Source organism: Pezoporus wallicus, unplaced genomic scaffold, assembly GCF_028554395.1.
Source record: "Pezoporus wallicus isolate ANWC-B61680 ecotype Strahan unplaced genomic scaffold, APGP_CSIRO_Pwel_v1 contig_8874, whole genome shotgun sequence".
Taxonomy (NCBI): Eukaryota; Metazoa; Chordata; class Aves; order Psittaciformes; family Psittacidae; genus Pezoporus; species Pezoporus wallicus.
In genome coordinates, this window is record NW_026640723.1 from 1,031 (window position 1) to 13,291 (window position 12,261).

Here is a 12,261-nt window from a genome sequence, read left to right on the forward strand (position 1 = left end):
TGCCCGCTGGCCCTGCGCGCCTCACAGCTTGAGCGTCCCTCACAGAGCGCGGGAGTAACACAGAGACCATGCCCCGTGCGCATGCGCGGGACGATTCGCGCCGCCACCTGCCTTTCTTCCGGCCGCGTTACCGTGAGCACCGCCTTTCACTGCCGCCGAGCGTGGTGACGTAAGCGTGCGTGCACCGCCCGGCCGCTGGTGGGGAAGGAAGATGGCGGTCGGCCGTGGTGGGGGTTCGTGAGGTGGCGGCGCGGTGGCGGCTTCCGGGGCCCGGAGGGACGAGGCGACTGGCGAGGCGGCAGGGCGCGGAGCTGGGGTGCGAGAGAGCGGCTGGGCGGTGAGTACGGCTCGGTGCTGCTCCGCGGGTGCGGTGGGGAGCGGTGTGGGAAGCGCGGCTGCCTCCGCCATTTTTAGGCCGCGGCCCAGAAGCACAGCGGCTTGGTTCGCGAAGCGGCCGAGCCCTGGCGCGTCCCGGCAGCGGGGCGGCATAGGTGCAGTAGTGAGGGTACGGGCGTTGCTCGGACTGGGGGCACCCTTGGGAGTACGGGACCTTGTCCACGCAGAGCCCAGCTCTGCGGCGACGGGCCCACGGCGTGGGGTGTGCGGGAGGGTTCAGGTCGCGGCGAAAGCTGGGGCTGGGAGAAGGTTTCTTGCCTGCCTCCTGTGTAGCTGTCTGGTTGTGCCCTCTCCCGAGGTCTCTCTCAATCCTGCCTTTTTCTGTTATTGAAATTGTTATTATTTTATGTGTATATTGCTTTTCTTCTGTCCGCCTTTGATTTGAGTGGAGATTGGGTTATGACTGCTTGAAGATCTGGTTTGGGAAGTCCTAGCCATTATGGGTAGATGCAGCCATGTGCAGCAGGCATCTGCTTATTCTGGAAGGGTGGATGGTTTTAATGATGATATGGTGGCACATTCCATTGGTTGAGACTCACCAGTCTATGATTATCACATGGATAGGAAACCTAGGGGATGTGTTAAATTAATTAAAAAAGGCAAAACCACCAAACCAGCTTTTTTCTGTTAGGGAGAGCTCATTAAACCTTGTGCACTCTTGAAGATTGTTGTAACTTCTCTCCTGTTGTTATCTTCTTGGTTATGAGTAGATAGATGCATGGTTTCAAGTACAGTGTTTTGAAACGTTAGTACTCGTTTGAGCACATCTGTTTGTCCTACACAAGTTGTCATAGGTAAGCGGTTATATCCTTAATTGCAATTTGTGATTAGTATTTGGGACTCTGTTTTCCTGTGTAGACATTTGTCCCTCAACTCTCTCCTTGCAACAGATGTTTACTCTTTTTTGCTTTTGTGAATTAGAAGTGTTCTATCCTTCCTTTAGGAAGGACAGCACTCCATACATATTTGTTGGAGAGCTTATAGTATACAAACAATATTATGTCAAAGTAATTTGGGGTTCTGTCCTCCTGAACTGTTTATCAGGTAAATTGACTTCTCAACAGTTTGCTGCCATATTCCGCCATAATCATTAATGTAAGAACAGGTATCATAAAACATATTGCAAAATCTGTTTTTTCACATCTCATTCTGTTGTGCTGTGACATTTTTAATCTTAAGATCCGAAAATGTAGTTAAAGTAGCTTTTTTGTTTGTTTGTTTTGAGTTCTCTGCCCAACTCCACTACAGTTGAGAAGATAAGCTTTCCAAAGCCTTCCTGCATTTGACTGTTTCAGAAGTGGATGGAACTACCAGATTTGAAGGTCATCAGTTTTGAGGAATAAATGTTGAGATGCAAGTTAAAAATCAAATCCCTGAGCTGCTAAATACTAGTAACTAGTATATGTTTAACTTAGTACTCTGCTCCTAGAGCTGCTAAAACCTTTTAACTTGAATGTCAGTTACTAAAAACTGTTCAGACCTTTCCTAGTTTCCTGAAGTGTTGGTCCTCCTTTGAATCTTTGCAGCAGCAAACTTTTTGAACCATTGGCATTGAAAATTGTTTATCTGTTCCATATTCCTGCTATTAGCAGGGGTTAGCACAAGTAATAACATAGTGTTCCTAGATAGCTCTTGAGATAGAGATACTAGAAATGCATTCTTTTGCTGAAGGAAATGGAGGCCTTGGTCTGAGGAGGGGATGAGAAATCTTCTGTTTTGTTTCCATCCCTGGCAGATGTCCTAGTCTTCTTGCTCGCCTGAAAAAAATATTGCAGGGAAGACTTCTGGTTGAGTAGGAATAAAAGAATACTGTTTAACTTTTTACTGAGAGGATTCCATGCGAAATATTTCACTTTTTGCATCTGCTCCCCATAGGGTTAATATCCAGAGAATTTCTATGGTTGTCTCGCTAACACTGGAAAGGAAAACAATTTTAGCTTTGCCCAGATGGTACTCTAGTTTATAATTCAGAGAACTGCTCATATCTTTGTGCAGGGAAGTTGTAAGAACAAGCTCAAAACTTTCATCTGTAGTATGTTTGTGAATTTTACAAAATTTGTTATTTCCTGATATATACTTTTTGTTACTGAAAGTTCTGTACAAAGTAGAAATACAGATGTGCAGGTTTGGCTGGTATAGTTAACAAACAAATGTCATTAGGAAGTAAATCTCAGTTAAACTGAACACTGTTAGAGCTTAATGGTGGGGAGAAGATGTAGTAAAGATATTTCAAAATATTAAAACCCTAAAAGAACTTTAGTTTTTGTCTCTCACAGAGAAATCTCTGAAAGTAAGAGCAGAGAAGTAGACTGATAGCTAAATAGTTCTTTGTATTTTGTTGAGAGCACCTGTGATTCCGTATTTTTTAAATGGTGCTAAACTTAACTAGTGTTTATAAAAACTACGCAGCACGTGATAGAATGTAATTTCTGGTTCAACCAGCTTTCCACATTCAGTCTGGGTGTACCAGTCATTCTGTTGTGAAACTTGAAATGTGATAGGAAGTATATATTTACCAGGAAAGCAAGCAAGTTATTTTCTCTTTTGTTGTGCAGTATTACTTTTGATTGCATCTTTAGTATAAAGGCAGTTCATGCACAGCAATATGAAATACCAGTTAAAATTGTTCTTCGGTTTCTGATAATGCAGATTAAAGTTGGTGGTGGGAAAAGGTAAGGCCTGAGTGTGTTACAGCACAGTAGAAGCCTGCATTTTGTGAAAGTTGTAATTAGAAAGGTGTCTAAGTATTCCAGGCCATTATTGTTTGCTTATTTTAAAGGGTTTTATTTCAGGTTTCTTTCCCTTTTCTAAAGAGGACTCGCTTTAAAAAAAAAAAAAATCCAAACTAACAAACCTAAAACCAAACAAAAAACTAACCCAGGAACTGTAATACTTCTTAAATAACTTAAGTACTATCAGAACTTATGTGTTTAGATCTACTACTGACTTGATACTGTCCTTTGAGCCTTTATACTCTTTTTGGCACAGTTCCTTATTTGCTTTAAGTGATCACAGTTATGATTTAAGTGATCACAGTTACAATTTTAAGGCTTTCTCTGGATGCAGAGGGATACTGGAGACCAAAATATTTTGTCATTTGAAACTCGGCTAACTGGTATTATTGCTGTTTTATCTCTGCACCAAATTGTAAAGTCAAGTATGGTTCTGTGTAGTAAGAAACAAACCCCTGTTTATTTAGGAAGCTATGTACCTGTTTTTCACTTGAGGGAAAACAAACCCTGTTCATTAAGATACCTTGTTGAACAGGAAGAGTAAGTGCCAACTTCTGTAATATGGGATATGCTGAAAATCCATGTAAATAAAAAGGACTAAGGATACTCAAGAAAATCCATTTACTTTAAGGGCTGAAGAGTGTATCATGTCTAAAAACAATGGATTGTGCTGAGTAAGTTGCTGTGAGCTCTTATCAGGAATTGGGGGTTCTGTTCTGAACAATTTCACTGGACATTGCTTTTATTGCAACTTCTCTCAGTTGTTGGAGGAAAGGCTTGCTCTACAGTATTAAACTTTGCATTGACTAACCGTGATAAAACTTCTTTGTTGTACCCAAGTGGTGTTTCAAACAATTACATGGAAGTGTTCTTAGACATGTATTGAATGTAAAAAAAATACAAGCAATTTTCATGTTCTTCAGACACAAATGAAAACCTCTCTTCCTCTCTGGGCCCTTACACACTTCATCAAGTAACCCCGGTACATACTTTTCTGTCAATAAGGCATTAGAAACTTATCTTGAATTTTTCATTCTAAGGAGGATTTTTTTCTAATACACTGAGCACTTCTCCCTTTCTGTTTGCTTTTTCTTGGTTAATTTTTTTTATTAAAAATGCTGATATGCTTGTCATGAGCTCATTGCTGCTATTTAATTTGTCTTCAATAAAATGAAATGTGCTCATTTAAAAAAAAAGAAAACCACCCCAAAAAAGCTATTAACTTTTCAAGTTTTGAAAATGTCAGCAGTGGAGTTGTATATTTTGCATGAACACTACAAAAAATGGTCTCAACACAGAACTGTTACTTGGGGAGATGGGTCAGTATGGTCACCAGATGTTCGTATTGGCTCTAAAAAGGGTTTATGTAGGACAGGAGCATACAATTTGGGTCTAGCCAGAACTGCTTTTTTTGATGTCAGCAGTTTTAGGTTGGGTATAGGTTGTTGCGGAACTTCATTTCAGGAGTTCTCTATTCTCTAACCACAATGCTGAAGCTCATTCAGTAACTATTGCCACAGTTACACTGTGTGATCACAGTGAGCAAGTTGCACTCCCTACCATTGTCCTCCTTCCCCCAACCCCTATAAAAATTGCCACTTTGAAAATGCCATTCTTCCTACTGGGACATGTTTGTAAACAAATAATTACATTTTGCAGAGGCTTGTGAAATTTTATGATTGTATCACAAGAAAAATTACTCCAACTTGCAAGTAGGAGGACTGCAGACTGAACAAGTATTAATGGAGTATGTTAATTCTGCAGTATTTGCACTGTTCCTAAATTACGGAGTTTGGATTTAAATTCCTGCTTGAGTCAGTCATCAAACTATGTTTTGCAGTCATCTACTGGTGAATGCAAATACTGGTCTTCTCAGCAAATTTAAGCCTGATAAACTATTTCTAATAATATCTTTTGTAGACTCTTGACTGATGTAATAAGCCACAGCTGCCAAGCTTTTTATACAGTAAGATGAAATACTGACCTGTAACTGTTGACTGAAGTGCTGCTTTTGCCAGAAAAGCTTGCAGTTAAAAGCAAGTGTATTTCTTACTCATTTTCAGTTGTGTGAGCAAGTGGTGTATACATCAGCCATCAATTTAGAAAGTATTCTAGTATTAGAAGTTCCTTTATATAGAAGAATCTCTACATTGACTATTTTAAAATAGGTGTGTTTCTGACAAAACTTTTAGAACTCCGTAAGTAGACACTGAAAGCTGAAAATTAGAAGAGCTAACAGTTTCTTTTTTCCTGTTGTAAGTTTGTTTCTTATTGGATTAACAGGTTTCTAGCATAACCACTAGCAAACAGGGATTATGCATTGATCTTCCACACCAAACTCTCTCAAAAGAGTAGTTTACGTATACATTAGACTTTCAGTCTTAAGTGGAGCAGGTACTGGAGAGCTACACTTTTGAATTTCTCTTTATCCATGTAAATAATGTACAGTCAGAACTTACTTGACAAAGTAAGCTGCAAGTGCTGTTTTCTTTCACTACTTGAATAATTTGGGGGGGGGGGGGGGTTTGATGGTATTTGGGTTTTATTTAAACTTCTCTGACCAGTAAGTCAATAATGGGAAGCATTGCTAATTTAAGTATGGTCTGAATTTCTCTAGCAGAGTTCATAAGGCTTGTTTAGTAGCATTGTGTGATTTGGTCAAGTTTGAATTGTTCTTTCCAGTTCTGCTTCTCTTGCTTAATGGTGTCTGTTTTAGCTATGCCTGGGCATAGCAACTGTAGGTATTAATTTGCATATTTTGCTGTAAATATATGCTAATTTAACTGCTTGAAAACCTTAAGTTTTGGTTTGAGGGGGGGATAACAAATCTGTCTTAGGTAAATCTTGAAGTGTGCATCTGTTCCATCGTTGAATCAAAAACCCTTGGGAGAGGGAAACTATCTCCTTGGATATTGATAGGAAAATACTGTGGGGTAGTATGTTATAGGGCACTTATTCTGCAGTGTATCTGTAAAGGTGTTTGGTGTCTTCTTATCTTGAGTACATGAAGTATGTATATGACCTTGATGTGTCCAGAAGATGGAGGGGCTTTGTGTCATGGTTTAAACCCAGTCAGGTAACTCATTCACTCACTTCCCCCCTTCTTTCCCTCCCCCTACTCCCGGAGGGATGGAGAGGAGAATCGAAAAGAATGCAACTCCCACGGGTTGAGATAAGAACAGTTTTAGTAACTAAGGTATAACACAGATCACTACTGCTACCACCAATAATAACAATGATAAAGGAAATAACAAGGGAAGAGAATACAACATCTCACCACCAGCCGACCGATAACTCGCCCCCCAAGCCCGACCAAGCACCGACCCATACCTCCTCCAACCCTGCAGTCTACCAGCCCTTCCGGCTAACTCCCAGTTACATCCTGGGCATGACATGCTGTGGTATGGAATACCTCCCTGGCTAGCCCGGGTCAGGCACCCCATCTCTGCTTCCTCACAGCTTCCCTTCCTCCCTGGCAGAACATGAGCCTCACAAAGTCCTTGGTCAGGGTAAACATCACTTAGCAACAACCGAAAACATCGGCTTCACCAACACTGTTCTCAGGCTGGAAGTCAAAACACAGCACTGCACCAGCTACCACAAAGGAAAAAACATGACTGCTACTGCTGAACCCAGGACACTTTGTCACACAAAGCCTCTGTTTTTGCATGCGAATTAGGCTGTAGACATGGGTGGTGAATGGCTTTTAACATTAAACGTGCAATTAAATAAAAATAAGTTCTTTTTAAGTGTTCTAATGTAGTATAAAATCTCTTTTTGAAGAGAGAAATAAAAAAACAATCTTCAAAGTATTGTTAGTAACTACTGAAAAACATTGCTTTTTCACAGTGGGTTTTGTTTTTTACCTTCTTACACTTCTCACCGTATAAAGAAACATTTTTTTTACATGATCATACATGATATCAGTGTTTTCCTTCCTCCTCCTCCCCTTTCTGGACTGCAGTTTTCTTCGTTATGGAACCTTAAAACACTATTCTTCTACCTTTATTTAACTGAAAACTTGGTATGGCAAAGCATTGCTTTGTCAAAAGACTGCCCTAAGTGATGTTTAAGGGGATGGGAGGCAAACCAAACAGCCAAAACAAAATACAAAAACCCCAAAAACATTCTTTGAATCACAAAGTAGAAATTTTCTTAATTATTTTCTTTTGATGCTTTTAACATTTATTTAAAAGCTGTAAGAGTTCTGGATGGGTTTGTTAAGCATTCAGTAAATAAAGATTATGAAAGGTGAGTTCTTTATAAAAAAAATACAACTCTTAATAATTCCCAAGTCTTAGTAAAAAGAGCCTTGGTATCTTCTTGGTAGCATTGAATTTGCAACTCTTAGGGACTCAGATACTCAATAGATGAAATTTATTTAATATACTGATATGTATGTTTTTGTTCCACAGTGTGAAACAAATCAAACTGTTGTTAGATTCTATGGACTTTGTTCTCTTTATCATCGGAATTTCAGTAGGTTGTTTCTGAAACCAAAGTACTTACTGCATTTCCCTACTTGTTGCCCTGCTGACTGCTGTAGTCTTCCTAGTCCTCCCTTCTCTGCTGCTGGTGTGTTTTATGCAAATGAGAACTTGAGTCTTATAATGTGTTATTTCCTCCCAGGAGCCAAGTATAGACAAGTGAAAGCAGTGTGTCTGTATTTTTTCCATATGGGATCTAAATAATTGTCTCTAGAATCCAGTAAAATGCCAGTTCAATCTCAAGCTGAGGAGGAAAGATGATAGTATTGTGATTTGGGGGGGTTATGTACTTAAACAGTAACACTTAAGTCAAGAGGGACCTTAATATGCTTGAGGAATGGCTCAGCAGAAATGTTCTGAGGGTTGGCAAGGAGACGTACAGTTTTCTATGTGCACGCATAGCCTTACAGATTTGTACAAGCTACAGAGTGACTGTCTAAATAACAGTTGATAGGACCTGACAGTTCCAGTGAATGCAAAGTTGAATATGAACCAACAGTATGTCCTCCTTACAAATTAGGAGGAACGCTGCAAGCAGACTCAGTTATTGGTTTCAGGGTTTTTTTTTTCAAGATTAGTGCTGGTTCAGCAGGTCTTGATACAATAACCAGCTGAAGAATATCCTGATATTTAGGATCAGGAAGGATGAGAAGCCTTTTTTGCCTTTCATCTACTTTTCCTTTGTTGTATTCTAGTATTTGTCATGCTGTGTTATGTGATTTAAAGCTAGCCTTCAAATTTTGTTTCCAAACAGGTAGCTCTAAGGTAAGGTAGCATCCTAAATCACTTCAGCATGAAAATCAATCTTGATATATTTCAGCTTGTTACAATGAATTGCTGTGATCATAGATATTCACAGTAGTAAAAGTTTGGATTATAATCTTAATGCAGGTCTTGACAGCTCCTAACAGGAGTCAAGATAAATGAATACATTGGTAGTTGACACAGAGGAAGAATATTATTATTGAACTACTGTGAGTAAACTTTAACTTGAAGCAAAACTATCAAATTTGTAATACTGAAATCATGACAGCAGACTAAATCCTGTGCATCTAATATGATAACTGAGTTTTAGTTGCAGTCTGCTGAACATCCTCATATTGCAGTTGATTACTTCAGTGCATGTTTTGAAGTACACCTAAGGTAGATTGCTGTACAGATTGCATTTGTGAGGTGCAGAGAGGGAATCATTCTAGACTGTATTGTGGCGATAGTGGTAAAAGAAAGATGGTTGTTTTCTTGATATGTTAGTTGTATTGTATCTTCTATCCTTTCAAACTCTGTGTGTGTGTGTATGACATTAAAGGGGGGGGGGAATAGTACTGCATTTTTAGGTCCTTGATCATGTTTGTGTGGTAGATTCTGGGCTGTGTGTGAAACAAAAATCTTTGGAGTATCTCCAAATAAGAAAAGGTCACTGAACCTTTTGGGGAGAGTAGTTTATTTTGACTTAATGAATGATTAACTTAAGTATCTTTCAGTGTTTTTAATGAAGACACAGGAGATGGTAACTTTATTTTTTTTGTATTGGAATAGAATGACTGGAATGGGGAAAGCTGCCAGATCCTTCCCGCCCCTCTTTGCATGGTCAGAACATAAACCTCATTTCTAGGAAAATCTTGTTCATAAGTAGAATGCAATAGTGAATGGATACTAATGTATATGGGGAGTACAGGGTAGAACTCTAGGGAAATCTGCGAGCTGCAGAGATCAGTAATATTGCTTAACTGCAGTCCTGTATAATACAGTTCTGTATTTTTGTCTTGAGTTTTGTGATTTGGATTGTTACAGACCTCCAGCACCTGTGAATAATTGAATCTGTTCTCAGATTGTAAGAATGGTCTTATGTTTCTTAGGCTTAAATTTACGTGTTTGCACGTCCTCTAGAAAATCTTAAGATCTACATACAAAAATGCTGAAAAGTACATGCTGTTGCCATGCCCTTTGTAATTCAAGAGTGGGAATAGGATTTTTAAATACTTAAAAGGACAAGAACCTTATCCAGTCTCTTTTTACTCTTAGAAGTTGTGGGGTTTGTTGGTTTTGGTGTTTTGTTTTTTTTTTTTCCTGCTTTTGACAAAAGTAGATCATTTCATCACTATAGGGCATCTTGGCATTTCATTGTTGCATCCCGTTGCCTGATGGAAACTTTCCTTCCTGCTGGAGCATATGCTGTTTTTACAGAAAGTGATCTTCAGTGAGTGAAGATAAGTCACAGAGTAGCTTTGAAAATGAGAATGAATTTTTAATAAAAATTTCCTTTATTTTCCTGCTTAATACTGCCATTATCTTTCATAACTAAGATAGAATGCAATTACAGAACTGTAAATCAGTGAAAGTCCATAGCATTCTCTTTGGATTGAGTTTGTTCTATGTTCAAAAAATACCCCAACAACCCCTCACCACCCCCACCCCCCAAAAAAAAAGACTTTATGAAAAGTACTTGTGAAGATTTTTGAGTGCCTCACAGATGTGCAATTTTCATAATTTAGGTGATATGATTAAATATTTCTCAAACACAATAGGAAACAAGCACAAAGCAATTTGAGGAATTGGTCAAATTAATATATTCACAGGATCTGCCGATTGGCATAATTTTTCCTTTTCCATAATGCTTCTGTGTTTTCAGAGTGGAATCTTGTAATGTGGTGTGAAGGAAACTTATGATTGATCTTTTCAGAAAAAGGATAACATGGATAGAACAGAAACCAAGTCACTTCTACTGTGAGAGATTAATTCATTGGCATACACACAAATTAGTTTCAGCAGATTTCAGCTGTATCTTCAGAACCATGCGGTGGAAGCTTGCTGCTGCTACTCTCTTTTTACAGTGTTAGTAATGTGAGTTTCTGATCCTTGTGGATTGTAAGCCCATTTGTTTCAGTGAATGAAGCAAAGGAGATGCAGAAACACTATTTCAAAGCTAATCTTTCACTTAGGTTAATTTCCTAAGAGAGGGATTATTCTGGAAATACCTAATTTAGGCAGTTTAAAATATTTGGAAAACCGTTTCCTTGAGATTGCTTGGTTTGCAGAAATGAAGAACCCTTTCTCTATGTAACCCTCAACCTGATGATTTTATGCTTTCAAGAAATGCTTAATAGCCTGTCGCTCTCTTCACCCCTTGACCCGGATGGGTGGCTCTATTCCTGTGTAATTGAGAAATGTGTGTACATGCATGTGTTTTTTTGGTTGTTCAGTTCTTTTTCCAAAGATGGCAAAAATAGAACATTTATGTCTGGAATATATCCTTTCATGTAATTCTCTTGCACTGGGAAGAGGTAAGAGTCTCAGGTAAGGAAAAAGACTGGGTGATGAGACCAAGGAAGAGCTTTCCTGAAAATACTGAGAATGTTTCAAGATGGGGAAACCATGGAAGGATCCACTGCTGGTCTCCAGAGCAGAGATGCACATTCTTCCCAAGGAAGAAAGAAAGGAGAATTTTCTGGAACTCAGTGTTTATAGTCTAAAAGAGGGAAGAGAAGAAATTTAGTATGTTTGGTCTGATTGGTTGGTTTGTTTTTTTCAGATGTGCTTACGGATTTCTTAATTACAACTAAAAAAAATGCAGAGGTGAAGCTTTTCAGAGATTAGTATTTACTGAAGTGGTATCTATGCCTTGTAGATGTAACTGTGCTTGTCTAATCAAAGAAAGGTAGTGTTTTCTAGTGATGTATTGAGCAATAAACTTGTTATGCTAACTCTGCGTGGTGGTGTTCTTCTCTTATACTTCTGGCTCAGAAAGCTGAGGTCGTGGTTTTCATTGTGTTGTAGTTTTTTACTGAATATCTGAGATGTTTTAGACTCCTATGTGCTATTCAATGTAAATACTTGCTGTTAATTTTACACTGTAAAAGTCCTTGCTTTAAAGCCTATGTGTGCTTTAACTATCTGATATGTACTTGAAGGAGTAGTATAGGGATTCAGGATAGTTTTAGCACTTGTTCAGGTGTTGTTTGTTTTCCTTTGCTGCTGTAGCCATTTCAGGGAAATGTCTTTTCAGCTGCAGATTGTTCTGTTTAAAGGGCAGTATAGTGTTTGCAAAGTCACTGGCTGCTTGTACTCCCCAAGAGAGCAGCCTTCTGTTCTAGCATTTGGAAACATACTTTTCTTTTGATGTATTCAGGTTATTACTGTGTTGCACCCAAGTCGCTTCACCTCAGTTTAATTGGCAAGTGTGTTTTAGTTTCATATTGGTGCACATCATTAATGGTGATTGTTACTTTTTTTGATAAACCATATAAAGTTTTTCAATATTATAAATAAATCAGGTTTTGTATTTTCTTTTAGTAGTGAACTATCTGTAAGAAGTGATGCATTCAATAGCAGCCATGGCATTCTAATTCTTCAAGCTTTACCTGATTAAAACAGTGTGGCAGGATACTTTGGTGGTTTTATTTTGGTTTGAGTAGCCTAATTTGCTCTATTTAGTCAAGTTATATGGGAATTGCTTTGGTTGTATGATTTCAGGCAACAAAGCCCAAATCTGTAAATTTTCAGAACTTTCCGAGGTATTCATTTTGATATCAAAGAAACAGCTATACCCAAATAAGGTGATAAAATAATAGTGTTACTAAATGCATTATCCCATTCATTTTCTCTCCACCAATCCACCTATTCCATGATACTATGCTGCCCTTGGGTAT

At 38.7% G+C, this 12,261-nt stretch overlaps 1 protein-coding gene across 2 annotated transcripts in view; it reads left to right on the forward strand.

The window, feature by feature from the left end:
• The first annotated feature begins 235 nt into the window (after positions 1-235).
• The window catches only part of WDR33 (WD repeat domain 33), a 58,423-nt gene continuing 46,397 nt past the window's right edge, over positions 236-12,261 (forward strand). For both annotated transcript variants that reach the window (XM_057420223.1, XM_057420222.1), the window contains exon 1: positions 236-337. The gene's annotated coding sequence lies outside the window, so the exon portion shown is untranslated. The remainder of the gene's footprint in view (positions 338-12,261) is intronic.